Below are 20,107 nucleotides of genomic sequence, written 5' to 3' on the forward strand. Positions count from 1 at the left end.
ATGAACTGTTAGGTTTATTGATGTGGAGCTACTGGTCATAGAGATGTTCTGTCAGGGTTAATGATGTGGAGGTGCTGATCATAGGGATGAACTGTCAGGGTTAATGAAGAGGAGGTGTTGATCATGGACTCATAGAGGTGTACTGTCAGGACTAATGATGCGGGGATGCTGATCACTGGTTTGTACTCTCAGTGTTAATGATGTGAAGTTGATGATTGTCAGGATGTACTGCCAGGGTTAATGATGTGGAGTTTCTGATCGTAGGGATGAACTGTTAGGGTTATTGATGTGGAGAAAGTGAGGTCTGCAGATGCTGGAGATCAAAGTTGAAACTTTATTGCTGGAACAGCACAGCAGGTCAGGCAGCATCCAGGGAACAGGAGATTCGACGTTTCGGGCACAGGCCCTTCTTCAGGAATGAGCAGAGAGTGTTCAGCAGGAGAAGATAAAAGGTAGGGAGGAGGGACTTGGAGGAGGGGCTTTGGAAATAAGATAGGTGGAAAGAGGTCAAGGTGAGGGTGATAGGTCGGAGTAGGATGGAGGCGGAGAGGTCAAGAAGAAGACTGCAGGTCAGGAAGGCGGTGCCGGGCTGGAGGGATTCGGCTGAGACAAGGTGGGGGGAGGGGGGATGAAGAAACTGGTGAAGTCCAAGTTCATCCCCTGTGGTTGGAGGGTTCCCAGTCGGAAGATAAGACGCTCCTCCTCCGACCGTCGGGTTGTTGTGGTTTGGCGGTGGATGAGTCCAATGACCTGCATATCCTCGGTGGAGTGGGAGGGGGAGTTGAAATGCTGTGCTACAGGGTGGTTGGGTTGGTTCGTCCGGGTGGCCCAGGATTGATGTGGAGCTACTGGTCATAGAGATGTTCTGTCAGGGTTAATGATGTGGAGGTGCTGAACATAGGGATGAACTTTCAGGGTTAATGAAGTGGAGGTGCTGATCATAGTGTTGTAATATCAGGATTAGTGTGTGGAGGCGCTGAGCATTGAGATGTCCTGTCAGGGTTCGTGATGTGCAGGTCATGATGGTAGGGATGTACTGGCATAGTTAATGATGTGGAGGTGCAGATCATTGGGATGTACTGTCAAGGTTACTGATGTGGAGGTGCTGGTCATAAGGTTGTATTGTCAGGGTTAGTGATGTGTAGGTGATGATCATAGGGATGTACTGTCAGGGTGAATTATGAGGAGGTGATGGTCATAGAGATGTACTGTCAGGTTTAATGATGTGGAGGTGCTACGCACAGAGATGTCTTGTCAGTGTTAATGATGTGGAGATGATGATCATAGAGATGTGCTATCAGTCTGAATGATGTGGAGATGATGATCATAGACATGTACTGTCAGGGTAACTGATGTCCAGGGGCTGGTCAGATACACTGTTAGGGTTAATGATGTGGATGTGCTGGTCTCGAGATGAACTGTCAGGGATAATGATGTCGAGGTGCTGGTCATAAACATTTACTGTCAGGGTTAATGATGTGGAAATGATGATCATAGAGATGTACTGTCAGGGTTAATGATGTGGAGGTGCTGATCATAGACTCGGACATGTCCTGTCAGGGTTAATGATGTGTAGGTGCTGATCATGGAGATGTGCTGTCAGGATTAATGGTGTTTAGGTGCTCTGTCATAGAGATGTCCTGTCAGGGCTAATGATGTGTCGGTGCTCTGTCATTGAGATACGCTGTCAGGGTGAATGGTATGGAGGTGCTGTTCACAGAGTCATAGAGATGTACTGTCTGGGTTATTGATGTGGCGATGCTGATCTTAGTGATATACTGTCAGGATTGGTGATGTGGATGTGCAGGTCATAGAAATACACTGTCAGGTTTAATGGTATGAAGTTGCTGGTCATAGAGTCATAGGAATGTACTGTCAGGGTTAATGTTGTGGAGGTGCTGATCATAGTGATGTAGTTTCAGCGTTAATGCTGTTGAGATGATCACCATAGAGATGTTCTGTCAGAGTTAATGATTTGGAAATGCTGGTCATAAACTCAGAGATGTGCTGTCCGGGCTAATGATTTGGAGGCGCTGGTCGGAGAGATGTACTGTCAGTGTTAATGATGCGCAGTTGTTCGTAATGTAGACGTCCTGTGGGGGTTAATGATGTGGAGGTGTTGGTCGTAGATTCACAGAGATATACTGTCCAGGTTAATGATGTGGAGGTGCTGCTCATATGGATTTACTGTCAGGGTTAATGATGAGGAGATATTGGGCAAAGCAATGTACTATCAGGGTTAATGATGTGGATGTGTTGTTGGAATGCGGTGGGCAATGTTTTAAAATAACACAACACCTTGTTATAGTCCAACAGGTCGGTTTAAAAATTTTTGCCTTTATTTGTGTCTCCTATGATTCTGCCCCACTCGCTACGCGATGAAGGAGCAGTGCACTGACAGCTTGTACTTACAGATAAACCTGTTGGACAATAAGCTGATGTTGTGTGAGTTTAATAGCGTGAACGAAGCAACTCATACGAACAAAAGATTCTGCCTGTACACTGAGTACTCACTTTTGAACACATTAAGTTTGAAAAATAAAATATCAGATTGATTGTATACAATGAAGAATCATTTTTAGATATTTGTGAGCCTGTTCAGTTAGATTTCAATCAGGTTTAATGATGTGAAGGTGATTGATTATCGGGATGAATTGTCAGGTTTAATGATGTGGAGATTCTAATGATAGGGATGAAGTGTCAGAGTTATTGATGTGGAGCTGCTGGTCATAGAGATGTTCTGTCGGGGTTAATGATGTGGAGGTGCTGATCATAGGGATGAACTGTCAAGGTGAATTATGTGGAGATGATGGTCATAGAGATGTACTGTCAGGGATAATGATGTGGAGGTGCTGGTCATAGAGATTTCCACCCCATCCCACCCCCCCACCTTTCATCTCATCCCGCTTGGCACACCAGCCTCATTCCTGAAGAAGGGCTTATGCCAGAAAAGTCGATTCTCCTGCTCCTCGGTTGCTACCTGGCCTGCTGCGCTTTTCCAGCACCACACTTTTCAACTCTGGTCTTCAGCGTCTGCAGTCCTCACTTTCTCCATGTACTGTTAGGGATCATAATGTGGAGGTGCTGATCATAGAGATTTACTGCTAGGAATAATGATATGGAGGTGCTGATCAAAGGAATGTATTCTCAGGGTTAATGATATGGAGGTGATTATCATGGATTCAAAGAGATGCACTGTCTGGGCTAATGATGTGGATGTGCTGATCATAGGGTTGAACTGTCAGAGTTAATGATCTGGAGGTGCTGGTCATAGAGATGCACTGACAGGGTTAATGATGTGGAGGTGCTGATCATAGGGTTGTACTGTCCACGTTAATGCTGTGGAGTTGCTGGTCATAGGGATGTACTGTCAGGGCTGCTGATGTGGAAGTGCTAAACATAAGGATGTACTGTCATGGCTAATGATGTGGAGGTGCTGATCATAGTTTTGTACTGTCAGGGTTACTATTGTGGAGGAGCTGACTATAGGGTTGTATTGACAGGGATAATGATGTGCATGTGCTGTTCACAGGGATGTACTGTCAAGATTAATGATGTGGGTTTCAAGATCATAGGAAATGATGTGGAGGTGCTGATCAAAGGGACGTACTGTCAGGGTGAATGATTTGGAGGTGCTGATCACAGGGATGTACAGACAGAGTTAATGATGTGAAGGTGCTGATCATAGAGATGCACTCTGAGGGAAAACGCTGTGGAGGTGCAGGTCATAGGGATGTACTTGCAGGGTTAACGATGTGGAGGTGATGATCATGGATTCATAGAGATGCACTGTCAGGGCTACTGGTGTGGAGGTGCTGATCATAGGGATGCACTGACAGGGTTAATGATGTGGAGGTGCTGATCAAAGGGTTGTACTGCCCGCGTTAATTCTGTGGAGGTGCTGGTGATAAGGATGTACTGTCAGGGCTGCTGATGTGGAAGAGCTAAACATAAAGATGGACTGTCAGGGCTACTGATGTGGATGTGCTGATCATGGATTCATAGAGATGTACTGTCATGGCTAATGATTTGGAGGTGCTGATCATAGGGATGCACTGACATGGTTAATGATGTGGAGGTTCTGGTCATCGTGATGTACTGTCAGGGTGAATGATGTGGAGCTGCTGCTCATAGGGTGGTATTGGTAGGGTTAATGATGTGGAGGTGCTGGTTATAGAGGTGCCCTCTCAAGGTTAATGGTGTGAAGGTGCTAATCATAGGGTTGTACAGACAGGGTTACTATTGTGGAGGAGCTGATGATAGGCATGTACTGACAGGGATAGTGATGTGCATGTGCTGTTCACAGGGATGTACTGTCAAGGTTAATGATGTGGATTTGAAGGTCATAGGAAATTATGTGGAGGTGCTGATCAAAGGGACGTACTGTCAGAGTTAATGATGTGGAGGTGCTGTTCACAGAGATGTACACTCAGGGCTAATGATGTGGACGTGCTGATCATAGGGATGTATTGGCTGGGTTAATAATGTGGAGGTGCTGATCATAGAAATGTACATTCAGGGCTAATGATGTGGAGGTGCTGATCATAGAACTCTACAGTCAGGGCTAATGATGTGGAGGTGCTGATCATAGGGATGTTCTGTCAGGGTTATTGATGTGGAGATGCTGATAAGGTGATGTACTGTTAAGGTATTGACATTCGGGTGCACATCATGGAGATGTACTGTCAGGATTAATGATGTGCAGGTGCTGATCATAGGGATGTACTGTTAGGGATCATAATGTAGAGGTGCTGATCATAGGGATTTACTGTCAGGGCTAATGATTTGGAGGTGCTGATCATAGAGATGTACTGTCAGGTCTAATGATGTGGAGGTGATGATCATAGGGATGTTCTGTCATGGTAAATGATGTGTAGGTGCTTATCGTAGGGATGTTCTGTCAGTTTTAATGATGTGGAGGTGCTGGTCATAGAGATGTACTGTCAGGGTTAATAATGTGGAGGTGCTGGTCATAGTTTTGTACTCTCAGAGTTAATGATGTGGAGGGGCTAATCATAGGGATGTACAGTCAGGGCTAATGATGTGGAGGGGCTGATCGTAGGGATATATTGTCAGAATTAACGATGTGGAGCTACTGAACATAGGGATGTAATGTCAGGGTTAATAATGTGGAGGAGCTGATCATAGGGTTGTACTGTCAGGGTTAAGGCTGTGGAGTTGCTGATCATAGAGATGTGCTGGTCATAGAGATGATCTGTCAGGGTTAATGATATGGCGGAGCTGGTCATTGAGATGTTCTGTAAGGGCTAATGATGTGGAATGCTGATCATCGATTCATCGAGATGTACTGTCAGGGCTAATGATGTGAATGTGCTGGTCATAGATTTATAGAGATGTACTGTAAGTGTTAATGATGTGGAGGTGCTGATCATAGTGATGTACTGTCAGGGTTAATGATGTGGAGATGATGATCATCGAGATGTACTGTCAGGGTTAATGTTGTGGAGGTGCTGGTCATAGAGATTTGCTGTCCGGGTCATGATGTGGAGGTGCTCTGTCAGCGAGATGTACTCTCAGGTTAGATGATGTGGAGGTGCTGATCAGAGAGATGTACTGTCCGGTTTAATGATGTGAAGCTATTGGTCATATAGTGGTAGAGGTGCGCTGTCAGGGTAAGTAACGTGGAGGTATTGGTCAGAGAATCATGAAGATGTACTTTCACGGTTAATGGTGTGGAGGTCCTGGTCATAGAGATGTACTGTCAGGTTTAATGATGTGGAGGTGCTGGTCATAGCCTCAGATATGTACTGTCATAATTAATGATGCGGAGGTGCTGTTCATAGAAATGTACTGTCAGGATTAATGATGTGGAGCTCCTGGTCATAGAGAGGTACTGTCAGGATTAATGATGTGGAGCTGCTGGTCATAGAGATGTACTGTCAGGATTAATGATGCGGAGCTCCTGGTCATAGAGAGGTACTGTCAGGATTAATGTTGTGGAGTTGCTGGTCATAGAGAGGTACTGTCAACGTTAACGATGTGGAGGTGCTGGTCATAGAGATGTACTGTTAGGGTTAATGATGTGGAGATGCAGGTCATAGTTGCACTGACAGGGTTAATGATGTGGAGTTGCTCTGTCATAGCAACATGCGTCATGGTTGATGATGTGGAGGTACTGGTCATAGAAATGTACTGTCAGGGCTAATGATGTAGTGGTGCTGATCATAGAGATGTACTATCAGGATAAATGATGTGGAGCTCCTGGTCATAGAGATGTACTGTCAGGGCTAATGATGTAGTGGTGCTGATCATAGAGATGTACTATCAGGATAAATGATTTGGAGCTCCTGGTCATAGAGACGTAGTGTCACGATAAATGATGTGGAGGTGCTGATCATAGAGATGTACTGTCAGTGTTAGTGATGTGGAGATACTGATCAAAGGGATATACAGTCAGAGTTCTTGATGTGGAGATGCTGATCATAGAAATGTACAGTCAGGGCTAATGATGTGGAAGTGCTGATCATAGGGATGTAGTGTCAGGGCTAATGGTTTGAAGGTGCTGTTCATAGGGATGTTCTGTCTTGGTTAATGATGTGGAGATGCTGATTAGGGGGATGTACTCTAAGGGTCAGTGATGTTCGGGTGCTCATCTTGGAGTTGTACAGTCAGGGTTAATGATGTCCAGGTGCTGATCATCGAGATGTACAGTCAGTTACTGGTGTAGAGATGCTCATCATGCTGATGTACAGTCAGGCTTAATGATGTGGAGATGATAATCATAGAAAAGTACAGTCAGGGCTATGATTTGAAGGTGCTGATCATAGGTATGTTCTGTCTGGGTTAATGATGTGGAGGTGCTGATCGTAAGGATGTACTGTCAGGTTTATTGATGTGATGGTGCTGATCATAGGTATGTACTGTCAGTGTTAGTGATGTGGAGATGCTGATCAAAGGGATGTACTATTAGAGTCAGTGATGTGGAGGTGCTAAGCATGGAGATGTACTGTCAGTGTTTATGATGTGGAGGTGCTGATCGAAAGGATGTACTGTCAGGGATAATAATGTGGAGGTGCTGATCATAGGTATTTACTGTCAGAGATAATGATTTGGATGTGCTGATCATAGAGACGTTCTGTCAGGTTTAATGATATGGAGTTGCTGGTCATAGGTATTTACTGTCAGGGTTAATGATGTGGAGGTGCTGATCAGAGATGTACTGTCAGGGTTAATGATGTGGAGTTGCTGGTCAGAGATGTACTGTCAGGGTTAATGATGTGGAGTTGCTGGTCATAGACATTTACTGTCAGTGTTAATGATGTGGAGATGCTGGTCATTCACTCAGACATGTCCTGTCAGTGTTAATGATGTGTTGGTGCTCATCATAGAGATGTGCTTTCAGGGTTAATGTGTGGAGGTGCTCTGTCATAGAGATGTGCTGTCAGGTTTAATTGTATGGAGGTGCTGGTCATCGAGTCATAGAGATGTAATGTCAGGGTTAATAATGTGGAGGTGCAGGCCATAGAGATGTGCTGTCAGGGTTAATGATGTGAAGTTGCTGGTCATAGAGTCAGAGATGTATTGTCCAGGCTAATGGTGTGGAGGTGCTGGTCATAGTGATGTAGACTCAGTGTTAATGATGTTGAGATGCTGACCATAGAGATGTTCTGTCAGAATTAATGACGTGGAAATGCTGGTCATAAACTCAGAGATGTACTTTCCGGGCTAACGATGTGGAGGTGCTGGTCGTAGAAATGTACTGTCAGTGTTAATGATGCGGAGGTGTTGGTCGTAGAGTCATAGAGATATTCTGTCCAGGTTAATGATGTAGAGGTGTTGCTCATAGGGATGTTCTGTCAGGATTAGTGATGTGGAGGTGTTGGGCAATGCAATGTACTGTCCGGGTTAATGATGTGGAGGTGTTGTTGTTGGAATGCGGTGGACAATGTTGAAAATAACACAGCACCTTATTATAGTCTGACCGGTTACTCGCCTTTATTTGTGTTTCCTATGACTCTGTCCCACTCGCTACCTGATAAAGGAGCAATGCATTGAGAGCTTGTACTTACAGATAAACCTGTTGGACTATAAGCTGATGTTGTGTGATTTTAATAGGGTGAATGAAGCAACTCATATGAGCAACAAGATTCTGCCTGTACACTGACTACTCACTTTTGAACACATTAAGATTGAAAAATAAAATATCTGATTGATTGTACACAATGAAGAATTATTTTTAGACATTTGTGAGCCTGTTCAGTTACATTTCAATCATTTGCAAAAAGAGAAAAAAGGGCATTGGTCTGAAAATGTTGAAATATAGAAAGCGTTAATTTCATGTAATTTCATGATTGTTTTGCGGCTCAAATTTATTTTAACCTTGAAGCGATTTGACCCATTGATCCCCCTTCCCCATTGCAACAGAAGCTATTGGAACTATTCAGTGTTTCCAGCAGCTTCTGTGATTATTTCAGTTTCACAGCGGGAGCATTATGTCACTTTTTGAGTCATAAAACCCCCTCATTCCTGTTCTTAAATCAATGTTTAATTTTGAGATGGGAGGCAGCAGAGGGGAAAGCTTACGGGAGTAATGCTACCCAGTTCCACAGTGCAATTCACAGTGATCAGCGGGCAGCAATTTGATAGATCTGTTTTATCACAGAATGAAACACTCAGATACGTTTTTGAGAAATTTAATGATGAATCTCATTCAATTCACCTTGGGGATTTTTCCATTAAAAATCGATTTAAAACTGCAACGGTATGGCAGCTCGGGTCAACTGCTTAGAAGTTAACCACCTCTGTACAATTACCACCCTGCCATGCATAGCCTTGCTATTCCCAAACACATTTAACAAGAACCTGATCAAGGCTATTGAATGGGGCTGAAATAAAAACAAACTGTTAAGTTCTGAAAAAGATTCACTTGGTACTGAAGCATGCCTCTGCTTTATCCCCACAGATGCTGCCAGACCTGAAGAGTTTCAACAACAGTTTCTATGCTGTCTTTCAGATTTCCAGTATCTGTAGTTCCAAATGGACCTGATATGGAGCCATTCAAGGTTATATTGTGTCAAGTGACAGTCCACCTCACTTATAGCGGCAGACATGAAGGTACATAGAATCATAAAATCCCAACAATGTGGAAACAGGCCATTTGCACCATCAGGTCCAATCTGATGCTGTGATAATCCCGCCTAGAGTCAGCCCCTACTCTAATCCTCTAACCTTGCCTTTGATTAGATTACATTACAGTGTGGAAACAGGCCCTTCGGCCCAACAAGTCCACACCGACCCGCCAAAGCGCAACCTACCTATGCTCCTACATTTACACCTTACCTAACACTATGGGCAATTTAGCATGGCCAATTCACCTGACCTGCACATCTTTGGACTGTGGGAGGAAACCGGAGCACCCGGAGGAAACCCACGCAGACACGGGGAGAACGTGCAAACTCCACACAGTCAGTCACCCGAGGCGGCAATTGAACCCAGGTCTCTGGCGCTGTGAGGCAGCAGTGCTAACCACTGTGCCACCGTGCCGCCCAGCTAATCTACCAAACGGACACATCCCTGGACACATCCCTGGGCATCATCATGGCCATTCCACCTGACCTGCACTACTTTGGACTGTGGAAGCACTCAGACGAAACCCACGCAGACATGCAGAGAATATGCAAACTCAACACAGACAGTCTTAAATCAGGCAGGGGCCTGAGTAATTGGAGAGGTTTAGAGACAGAGTCCACACTTTTAGACCAGCGTGTGAATGATGGGCCCAACAGCCTAATTCCAGCGCTGTAAACACTCTACAGCACGATGACTCCCGACGTGCAACATCCATCACATTTTGCATTTTGTTTTATTATTGACGTTATTATTGACTTCATTCTGAAAGAGATGCATGGAGAGTCGTACATGCAGTCAGATCTGTGTATTGTTGGGTTGAGGTGCATTGCATACAGCAACAATATCTGAGAGCGGATTGACTTCCTGCCCCTTACAGACTCAATTGTAACATATTATTTCCTGATGAATTTCACTTGGTTTAAAATGTTTTACTTTTAATATATTTTCATCACAGTACATTGACGCCCTTAGCACGTTATAAATTTCGACAGAGCAGTACCTTGTTTCTCTTTAAATAAACAGAATATGAACGTATCGGATTGGAGACCATATCCTCTCGCAGAAAGAGTAAAAGGTAGACAGCATTCCCTCTGAAAAATATATAGCCCTTGCTGAGAAAACTGACAAGGTAAGCAGAATCTACAGAAAGGAGAGAAGGGTGTGGTCAGCTGCTGGCAGGAGAAAGGTTAACCCATGTGTTATGGGGGGTAGGGGGTTTTAGGAGAACAGAATAAAGTTAGGGAAGTAATAATTTCTGAGCAATTGGAATGAGGGTGGTTCTGAACAATAAATTAGATGGTTTGTAATAGTGTGGAGGCTGAAGATGTTTAATAACAAACGGTTTCATGGAACAAAATGATTGGGAATTGGTTCAGTTAGAATTCACCTGTTCAGGAAATTGGAGAAGGAGCAGACCGCACAGACTGTTCAAACTGTTCCATCTGTTCGACCAGTCAACCCAATCAGAGCTGATTTTAGGTTTCAAAACCGGTGTCCTGTCCACTCCCCATATGCCATGATTCCCTGAGACACCAGCAATCCGTCTATTCCAATCTGATATTTATTTCATGATGGCGCATCCACTTTCCTCTGGAATTAAGAATATTAAAGATTCAGAGGCCTTTGAGTAAAGTGCTGTCTCCTCATATTTGTCATAAATAATCTGCTCTTTATTCTGAGACAGTATTCTTTTTGTTTAAGATTCCCAGGCTTGTCGGAACAAGTTCCGAGCATTCAAGCACCTGCTTCTTCAGAATTATTTACATTCCAATGTAACTGCCTTTCAACTTGCTAAAATATAGACCCAATTTATTCCAATACTCAGCATTGGAGCATCCTGTCTGCCAAATAGTGAATCTTATCTTTTATGAATCATTAATGTGCATGGGCCATTGCTGGCTGTGACACAGTTGCTCTGCTGAGGAGCAGGTGAGTTTGGTTGGCTAAATCCACAATGATGAAAGGGAAGGAGTTTCAGGATTTTTCACCTAATGTCACTTGTAGTGTTGAGATGTTTTTCCAAGCCAGGGTGGCAAGTGGCTTGATGTGGAATTGTCAACTGGTAGTGCTCCCGTTTATCTGCTCTGCTTGGCACTCCAGGTGATCATGCCGTGGGTCTGGAAGCTGCTCTATGAGGAACCTTGGTGAATTTCTGCAGTGCATCTTGTCTATGGTACACACTGCTGCCAGTGAGTGTTGGTGGTGGAGACAGGGAATGTTTATAGTTGTGATTCCGAGAAAGTGGCACAGCAAGTTTATTCTACTTAAACATGGAGAGCACAATTGTTCTGTTATACAAGTCTGTTAATTGTGCAAATGTCCATGAGATTTTAAACAAGTTCACATCTTACCTGACAATAGGCTGAGGGACATCACGTGACTGTTTCGAAATTTCATCTCAAAAATCTGGGAATGAGCTGATTGACAAAGATTGTGTTATAGATGGTTAATCTCAGCGCAGTGTAAGTTACAGCACACAGACCATATATGTGTGTCTTTACGTATGCATCTCTATGGATATGTGTGTGTTTGTATATTCATGTGTATTTCTGGCTCTGTGTCTGTGTTTCTGACCTTTCTGACTATCTCTGACTATCTGTGTGCACATGTGTGTTAGTTTGTCTCAGTGCGTGCATTCACGTGTGTCTCTATCTTAGTGTGCCACTTTGGGCCTGTGTCTCTGTGCAGTGGGCTCGCAGTTGTTTCGGGCACTGTATCCATTAAATAGGGTTATTCAAAAATCTGTCTGTCTTCAATCTATTCTTCGTGTATTTAAATTGATACAATGCTGTTGGTCATGTTGACATGTCCTCTGCCTGCAATGGGACACAGTTTGTCCTGGAGGGAAGTTTAAATGAATGAATGAAATAACTCTGATGAATCAATGTCTTGTCTGTCCCTGTTGTGTTTAAAGTGATGCAATGCCACCCTCTGCTGGCCACCTCTCGCCACTGCACAAGCGGAAGGTTTTTTTTGAAAGACAATGTGCTCCTGATATTCTATTATTTCTGGAAGTGTCACACTGAGTGACACAAAGGCGCAAGGGTCTGCGTAGTGACGTCACCCCAAAATGACCTCCCCTATGGGGAAGGACGGAGAAGGAGGGTGTGGGATTAGGCAAGAGGTGACTCCGGACAGGCTGTAAAGTGTTGCAGAGTGGCTCCCTCTGGAGGTCTGGAGGAGGAATCAGCAGCCACTCTCTGAATGAATGAAGCACGATTTTTTAAGATAAATGTCGCACTGGATCCTATATTCTCTTTTCATCATTCTGGAATAAGGCAATAGACACCTCCTGAAATAGCAAAATTAATTAATTACTTCAGTGCTACAAGACAGGAAATGACTAAGTTTTAGGAACCACTGAAGGATGAAAACATTTAACATTAATATTCGCACACCATCCAGGGATGTGCACACTGGGTGGCTTGGCCATGGTAAATGCAGGGTTTCAGGATTCCTTCACAGGAATTGTTCTGTTTAAGCAGCTAGACGCAGCTTACACTGAAAACCAAAATAATAGCTAAGCATTTCCAAAAGCTTATTTGGATAGAGGTTATGGGAGTATTGAAATATCATATCCACAAAAGCTCAAAATATAGTTCAAAAACAGGAGCTTCGAAGTGGCCAGCGCCTAGTTATAGGAAGGATATTATTAAGCTGAGATGGTCTAGAAGAAATTTACCAGGATGTTACCAGAAATGGAAGGCTTGTGTTATGGTTAGATTAGATACCCTACAATGTGGAATCAGGCCGTTTGGCACATCAAGTCCACACTGATCCTCCGAAGAGTAACCCACCCGCACCCATTCCCCTCTGACTGATGCACCTAACACTATGGGCAATTTAGCATGGCCAATCCACCTGACCTGCACATCTTTGGACTGTGGAAGGAAACTGGAGGACCCAGAGGAACCCGACGCAGACACAGGGAGAATGTACAAACTCCATACAGACAGTAACCCGAGGCTGGACTCGAACCTGGGTCCCTGGTGCTGTGAGGCTGCGTTGATAACCACTGAGCCGCCCCTAAATAGAGATTTAAGAGCACACCTCTGGAACAGGTGGGTCCTGAACCAGGATCTCCTGTCTCAGAGGTAAGCACACTATCACTGCACCATAACAGCCCTCAACATATAAAGAAGTGTGGATTGTCTGAAATCGTTTTTCCACTGTAGCGTAGGAGTTTGAGAGGCGATCTGATATAAGTTTATAAAGTGATAAGAGGTATAGATAGAGTTAATGGTAGTTAACTGTTACCGAGGATGGGCAATTCCAAGAGAATGGGACACACTTTTAAGGAGAAAGGAGAGAGATTTAAAAAAGACATGAGCAAATTTTTGCATAAACGGTAGCTTTCATGTGACATGAACAAGCAGAAATTGGAAGCAATGTGACAGTATGTTTAGTGATCATGAACTTGCTTTCTCTTTATTATTGATGGATCGTGTGATTGCTCAGAACACTTAAGAAAATAAACCACATCTTTTCACAGTTCATAGAACTAGGCTAAAATTTTATACACACTCAGAGAGATAAAGCAATCTGTATATATCCATCTGTATTTCCATTCACTATTTTTGAACTGGGAACAGTGACTGCAGTTAATAAATAATAGAGTGGCTAGCAGGCAGGAGCAAATTGTCCCAGAAAAATGAACTGCCTATTTTTCTGTGGCACAGGGAGGCCAGCAGAGGGTTGAATTGTATCACATTAAACACAAGAGGGATAGGCACAGAGACAGTTCGAGGAATTGGTTCGTCACCTTTTCAAATTCAATCATATATTCCTTCAGCCTACACTCTTGAACATACTGTATCACATTGTGGAATAAGATAGTTGCACACACGCCCGTGTGTTAGAGGGTTTTTAAAGCACAATTTCAATCGACACAACACTGAAGACAGCCGGGATCCCATTGCACAGAGACACAGACACAGAGAGAAACACAGTAATACACATACAGAGACACATGAGCAGATACATACATGTTTTCACACACACACAGCGAAAGACAGATACAGAGAAACTCACTGCAATTCAGGAGCAAACACAGATCCACACAGATTCAGATACACAGACGCACAATCAAGCAAACAGATGCACATATATATAAACACACACATATGAAGGGACACACGTGACACATAGAGACACACTCATCCTCTCCTTCAAACTCAATCTCACCATCTCTCAAACTCATACAATCTGTACATGAGAGGGACATGGAAAATCTCGCCATCTCTCACAGTTAATCTCTCTCATACTGACTCTTGCTGTCTCTCTCTCTCACACACACTCTTGCTATCCCTGTCTCATACACAAACCCCCTACCTCTCTCATGTGGAATCTCGCTATCTCTGTCTCACAAATCCCGCTATCTCTCTTGCATAATTCCATTATCTCTCTCACACAATCCTATTGAATCTCTTGCACAATCCCACGAAATCGATCTCTCTCATACACGTTCTAGGTGCCCTTCTGGTGTCCCATGGGACCAGGGGATATGGGAAGGAGGGTGGGTTTCAGGATTTAAGCTTGATGATTAGCCTTGATTATTTTGGATAACAGGACATGCTCGAGGGGCCAAATGACCTATCTTTATTTGGGATTTCCCCAGGTTCACTGACCAAGACCCACATTGGTTTGGAGAGAAAACTGTGGGGACGACTAAAGAGGCTGTGTACCGATATGGAGAGCTTCACTGAGTTGTCAACTAATTAGCAGATGGAGTGTAATGTCGAGAAATATTCCTTTGCAGGAGAGATTTCCATACTAACTCAGTGAGCAATTAAACATCCCGTTACCTGCCCTTACCAAATTTCTAGACCCAGTGAAATTTTGACACTGAGGGAGCACAGTTTTCTGACGAGATATTACTACACTGCAGCATTAAGGTACTGAGTGTAACAGACTTTGCTACATTCCATCATACCATCATTTTGGCTGTCTATATCGTTTGAAGTATATTTCAAACACTGTCAGACTGAAACTAACACGGTGATGTAATTCATGCTAGGTGCTATCGAGATGGGCATTAGCAAAGAATTTGAGAAAGTGCCTCATGGCAAGCTGGTGCAGGACGTCGAGTCTCATGGGATCCGGGGTATGTTGGCTAGATGAATATAGAACTGACTTGGTCACAGAAGACAGCGAATACCAGTGAAATGGTTTTGTACCGAATGGGGTTCAGTAGCTAGTCGATGTTCCAGAGGGATCAGTGTTAGTAACTTTGTTGATTGTAATACATATCAATGATGTGGAGGAAAATGTAATTTGGCTGATTTGTAAGTTTGCAGATGACACCAAAATTGGTGGACTGGCAAAACATATCACGGAAATAGATAGATTGCAGATTTGGACAAAAGAAGGGTGGATGGAGTTTAATTTACACAAATGGGACATGATGCATTTGGACAATCAAATTCAGGTGCGAATTATACAATAAATGGCAGACCCGAAGGAGCATTGACATACCGAGGGATCTGGGCATACAGGTCCACAGATTACTGAAAGTGGCAACAAGGTGGTCAAGAAAGCACACAGACGTTTGCTTTCTTTGACCCAAGCATCGAATGTAAAAGTTGCCAATTTATGTTACCACTTTACAAAACTTCAGTTCGGTTACATTTAGAATATTGTGTGCAGTTGTGCTCGCCACATTGCTAGAAGGATGTGGATAAATTGGAGAAGGCGCAGAGAAGATTTACCATGACGTTGCCAGGTCTGAAGACTTTTAGTTCTGAGGAGAGGTTGCTTAAACGTGGACTGATTTCACAGACAGAGGCGCAGGATGGGGAATTCCAAGACGAGGGGCCACATTTTTAAAGATAGATTCAAAAAGAAATGGGGACAATTGTTTTTTATTACACAGAGGGTGGTTCGCATGTGGAAGGAACTTCCTGTGGAAGTGGTGGATCTGGGCACAGTTACAGCGTTTAAAAGACATTGGGATAAGTACAAGAATTGGAAAAGGTTGGAGGGATCTGAGCCAGGAGCAGACAGACAGGACTAGTTTAGTTTGGGATATTTTCAGCATGGACTAGTTGGATAAAAGGATATGTTGCTATGCTGTCTGACTGTAAGAGGGCACAGGTTCAAGTTGAGGCGGGACATTTAGAGGTAAAGTGTGGGAAACATTTTTCACAAAGAGGGTGGAAGGTACCTGGAACGCACTGGTAGGGGAGGTGGTTGAAGTAGGCATGTTAGCAAAGATTAAGGTGTATTTGATAGACACATGAACGGGAGGCGAACAGAGGGATAGAAACAGTGCATGAGGAGAAAGGAGCGTGTCTAAATAAATATTCAAAATCAGCACAAGCTTGGTGGGATATAAGGCCTGTTCCTGTGTTGTATGGTTCTTTGAAGTTAGATGAGAATGTTGCTGTGTAAAATTGTGAGACAATATGAAACCGTATTGTCCAGGGTTTGGCTGATCTTGTACACAAAAATCAGATAGTTACCGTAGTGGTAGAGCCAACAAATCAGAGGGCAAATAATACATTGTCAGTTATTTCCAGGAGAGCTTGTATTCGGAACGTGAGGACTTCTTGCTCTGAATCACTCTAGGTCAGGTATAGATTTCACTGAAGGTATTGAAGAGAGTGTAACACGTAGTCACACTGTCGTACAAAGATTCAGTCAACCTCTCACACACCAATCTCAGTCACAATCACTCACACACAAACACGAAATCTCAGAAACTGACACATAAAAGCTCACACCCACAAGCACCCTCAGTCATGCACTCACACATGCATGTACTCATATTTTCACACGGACAGAAGCACACCCACACAAGTACGCACTAAAATTCAAATATTCTTTTCGTGAATCCACTTTAGAGAAGAATACATCTCTTTCCTTTTGCAGACGCATACAAAATCCTACATTGTATACACACACACAGCCACACACTCTCAAAAACACACACTCACTCTCACACACACAAACTATATGGTGAATCATTCCATTCAGGTGTGTTTTATTACTAATATACTTTCTTTTAAAATTGCAGACAGCACACAACATTTCCCAGTAGGAAAATGTGACATTTTATAAATTCCTGTTTTCGTGATGACTCCAGGATAAATATCTGAAACAGATTACTGCAAGCAAAAGAGGTATAGTTAGTAAGTTTGTAGCTGACACCAAAATTGGAGGTATAATGGACAGCGAAGGAGGTTACCTCAGATTACAACAGGATCTTGATCAGATGGGCCAATGGGCTGAGAAGTGGCAGATGGAGTTTAATTCAGATAAATACGAGGTGCCGCATTTTGGGAAAGCAAATCTTAGCAGAACTTATACACTTAATGGTGAGGTCCTCGGAGGGTTGGTGAACAAAGAGACTTTGGAGTGCAGGATCACAGCTCCTTAAAAGTGGAGTCGCAGGTAGATAGGATAGTGAAGAAGGCATTTGGTATGCTTTCCATTTTTGATCATTATACTGAGTACAAGAGTTGGGAGGTCATGTTGTGGCTGTACAGGACATTGGTTAGGCCAGTATTGGAATATTGCTTGCATTTCTGGTCTCCTTCCTATCGGAAAGATGTGAAACTTGAAAGGGTTCAGAAAAGATTTACAAGGATGTTGCCAGGGTTGGAGGATTTGAGCTATAGGGAGGGAGTAAACAGGCTGAGATTATTTTCGCTGGAGCATCGGAGGCTGAGGGGTGACCTTATAGAGGTTTACAAAATTATGAGGGGCATGAATAGCATAAGTAGACAGAGTTTTTTTCCCTGGGGTCGGGGAGTCCAGAACTAGAGGCCATAGGTTTAGGTTGAGAGGGAAAAGATTTAAAAGAGACCTAAGGGGCAACTTTTTCACACAGAGGGTGATATGTGTATGGAATGATCTGCCGGAGGAAGTGGTGAAGGCTGGTACAATTGCAACATTTAAGAGGCATTTGGATGGGTATATGAATAGGAAGAGTTTGGACGGATATGGGCCGGGTGCTGGCAGGTGGGACTAGATTGGGTCGGGATATCAGGTTGGCGGGTTGGCCCGAAGGGTCTGTTTCCATGCTGTACATCTCTGTGACTAACCAGACCTCACATTTACCATTCAGTAGCTGACTGAAATGTCACCTTTTGTATATTTCTGCCAGTTTGATGTTTGAAAGTTAGGTACTGCTGGAAATACTTAATTATCTAGGGGCAGTAGCATTAAAAAGATTCTGGAATTTGCATCTTAATCAATTAAAACTTGCATATCCTTTTGAACAGAGTTTCCATACCCTGCTTTTGCAAAGCAAATTTGACATTTCTGCAATGTAAGAATATCTGAATACAATTTTTAATACAATTGTCCCTCTCCTGTGCTGACAGAATTCGAGTCAAACTTAGACCTTTTCTGTTCCTGCACTTAGTTTAACATTGTAAAATTTTGTTTATATTTTCCATCATTAGTTTAACATCCAGAAAGCATATATTCACATCACCACTGTATTAAATCTGCAGGAAGTTGCAAGATGATAATGTAAAATGTGTTAGCTGTGTTTTAACCTCAAAAGCCAAACCGAAAGATTCAGAAGGTGTCAGTCAGTCAGCCGTTGGAAGTTTGTTCACGGCAGCCTTTCATGTTAGCACATCACTGACGTTAACTTTATAAATAGGGAAAAGCAAGAAAGAATGTGGGGAGTTGGGAGTCTGCTCGAATTGGAGTGAAGTGTGGATCCATCAGAATGATAACTGGCAGCAAGGGTTCAATGGCGACGGAGTGAATGGCACACACCCAGGTTTGTATTCCTGAAATTTAGAAGGATCTGAAATAATTCAGGTCTAGGGTGTAGGTTTGCTCGCTGAGCTGTAGGTTTGATATCCAGACGTTTCTTTACCTGGCATGGTAACATCATCAGTGGCGACCTCCAAGTGAAGCGAAACTGTTGTCTCCTGCTTTCTATTTATATGTTTATCCTGGATGGGTTTCCTGGGGTTTGTGGTGATGTCATTTCCTGTTTGTTTTCTGAGGGGTTGATAGATGGTATCTAGATCTATGTGTTTGTTTATGGCGGTGTCGTTGGAGTGCCAGGCCTCTAGGAATTCTCTGGCATGTCTTTGCTTAGCCTGTCCCAGGATAGATGTGTTGTCCCAATTGAAATGGTGTTTTTTTTTCATCTGTGTGTAGGGCTACGAGGGAGAGAGGGTCATGTCTTTTTGTGGCTAGCTGGTGTTCGTGTATCCTGGTGGCTAACTTTCTTCCTGTTTGTCCTACGTAGTGTTTGTGGCAGTCCTTGCATGGAATTTTGCAGACGACGTTGATTTTGTCCATGGGCTGTACTGGGTCTTTTAAGTTTGTTAGTTTTTGTTTGAGAGTATTGGTGGGTTTGTGTGCTATTAGGATTCTGAGGGGTTTTAGTAGTCTGGCTGTCATTTCTGAAACTTCTTTGAGTTATGGTAAGCTGGTTAGGGTTTTTGGCTGTGTTTGGTCTGCTTGTCGTGGTTTATTCTTGAGGAATCTGGGGACTGTATTTTTTGAGTGTCCATTCTTCATGAATACATTGTATAGGTGGTTCTCCTCTGTTTTCCGTAGTTCGTCTGTGCTGCAGTGTGTGGTGGCTCATTGGAATAGTGTTCTGATACAGCTTCGTTTGTGTGTGTTGGGATGGTTGCTGGTCAGTGTTTGTCGGATTTCTGTATACGCAGGTTTGTAGTTCTCCGTTATCCTTTCTTTCGACTGTGACGTCCAGGAATGCGAGTTTGTTGTCAATTTCTTCCTCCTTGGTGAACTTTATGCCTGTGAGGGTGTTGTTGATGATGTTAAATGTCTCTTCTACCTTGTTTTGTTTTGTGATGACACAGGTGTCATCTACGTAGCGGACCCAGATTTTTGGTTTGATGGTTGGTAGAGCTGTTTGTTCCAGTCTTTGCATTACCGCTTCTGCTATGAATCCAGATAGCGGAGATCCCACGGGTGTGCCGTTGGTTTGTTTGTAGATTATGTTGTTGAAGGTGAAGTGGGTGGTGAGGCACAGGTCCACTAGCTTCATGATGTTTTCGTTGGTAATGTGATTGATGGT

At 43.4% G+C, this 20,107-nt stretch overlaps 2 long non-coding RNA genes across 3 annotated transcripts in view; one reads left to right on the forward strand and one right to left on the reverse strand.

Annotated features, from left to right (window-relative positions):
* The window catches only part of LOC122544372, a 16,096-nt gene extending 5,916 nt beyond the window's left edge, over positions 1-10,180 (forward strand). Inside the window, exons 2-3 of the long non-coding RNA XR_006310329.1 lie at positions 8,924-9,075; positions 10,114-10,180. This is a non-coding gene — a long non-coding RNA (uncharacterized LOC122544372). The remainder of the gene's footprint in view (positions 1-8,923; positions 9,076-10,113) is intronic.
* A 414-nt stretch (positions 10,181-10,594) lies between these two features.
* Positions 10,595-20,107, reverse strand: part of LOC122544373 — a 90,193-nt gene continuing 80,680 nt past the window's right edge. For both annotated transcript variants that reach the window (XR_006310330.1, XR_006310331.1), the window contains exons 2-3: positions 11,442-11,507; positions 10,595-10,680 (exon numbers count right to left, since the gene is read on the reverse strand). This is a non-coding gene — a long non-coding RNA (uncharacterized LOC122544373). The remainder of the gene's footprint in view (positions 10,681-11,441; positions 11,508-20,107) is intronic.

The sequence above is a fragment of the Chiloscyllium plagiosum genome, chromosome 48, assembly GCF_004010195.1.
Source record: "Chiloscyllium plagiosum isolate BGI_BamShark_2017 chromosome 48, ASM401019v2, whole genome shotgun sequence".
NCBI classification, from domain to species: Eukaryota; Metazoa; Chordata; class Chondrichthyes; order Orectolobiformes; family Hemiscylliidae; genus Chiloscyllium; species Chiloscyllium plagiosum.